This window comes from Phalaenopsis equestris, unplaced genomic scaffold (genome assembly GCF_001263595.1).
Source record: "Phalaenopsis equestris unplaced genomic scaffold, ASM126359v1 Scaffold000291, whole genome shotgun sequence".
In the NCBI taxonomy this organism is placed as follows: Eukaryota; Viridiplantae; Streptophyta; class Magnoliopsida; order Asparagales; family Orchidaceae; genus Phalaenopsis; species Phalaenopsis equestris.
The window spans coordinates 85,378-86,964 of record NW_018164733.1 but is presented as its reverse complement, the minus strand read 5'-3'; positions in this window follow the sequence as shown (position 1 = coordinate 86,964).

Here is a 1,587-nt window from a genome sequence, read left to right as displayed (position 1 = left end):
TATATATGTATGTATGTATGTATGTATGTATTATATATATACATTTTTTCCATATTGAATAGACAACAGATAAATGAGTTGTGATCTTTATTTGAATTAACATATCTAACACCAAACTTTAATATTTACATATATTTTGTGTATGGGTTTACCACACCTAAGTGTTATAATATAAATATGAAAGTTTAGGTGTTAGATACAAATGTAAATACTACAGAATTAATTGGTTTGTATGTAAATTTTCCTAAACTATATTTCAGGGACTATCTCTCCTCTAAAAAGAATTCCACAGCGAAAAAGTAATACTTACCAGCGTTTGCAAAAGAGATGCATCCATGTGAGGGAAAAGAGAATGTTTTTTATGCAATAAGTGGCCAATGTTGTGCTTCTCTCCATTACATTCCATTCAAACTGGAGAGCAAGGAATGGAAGCCAATAGAATCGCCTTCTCTATATATATCCCTTTCCCTTCCCTTCCCTTCCCTTCATTCTCTGCCTCACCATCCAACTCCAAACATACACAGAAGAAGCTAAGTTTTGAGCACAAATCTGCGCACCACTGAAATATTTATTCATCTGTGCATGAAAATGCGAAGTGGTAATCAATTTGTTGTTATATTTTTTGAAGAGAAGCTAGGTTGGGCTAGATGGAAGCCGGTGACAGAAGAGAGTGAGCACATATGGCGCTTTCTTGCTTGGGATACGAATCATGCTAGAAGCTATATGTGCTCACTCTCTCTCTGTCGCCCAACGCCATGCTATTGAAACTAAGGGACCGTTTGGGGCAGCTTATTTGGTGCGATGACATTTTGAAACACACATGGTCTGTTTGGGTAAACTGTGTTTTGGCGGCTTATACAGTTTCAAAAAGCTAAAAATAGCTTTCTCACACTGCGCCTATCTGTGTGCGGTGACAACTTTCTGGTTGCGGTCTGACTTTTCCAAATAATTAAAAATTTGTAATAGTCACCGCACCTAGCTTATCAGCAAATTATTCAATAAACTGCAACTGCTCCAAACAGGTCCTAAATATTAGGGTTTGAGCGTTTTCTAATGGCTATAGCTCCTCTATATTACGATATGTTGATTCATAAATTTGGTATTATTTTTCTCTGCACTTTTGCTGTATACAATATATATTGTTACGTGCTAAAATTTTTTCTATTAGTTTTCAGTTTTTTGACTTGCTCATTTTAAGTATTATTTACAGTCATGAGTTAACAGATGTTTAACATTACTACTATATGTATCCTAAGTAGAATGCTATTTAAAGCATTATCTGGTCAATAGATATATGGCTTCGCTTGCCTATTTACAGATAGTACGAAGAAATCAATAGGTAATAGAATGTTTTTTTAAAATTATTATTTGGTCCAAAATTAATTTGGACAATCGTCCCGTTATCTTTTGATTGGGCCACATAAATTATTGTTATGTATGACTCATATATTAGATAAGAGACAAATGCTCGAGTGGAGTGGAAGTATATGTCCAATTGGTTTCATTATGTGGGTTTAAATTATTGTTAGGCATGACTCACGTACCGGATAAAAGACAAATGCTCATTATGTGAAATAATAGATGGGG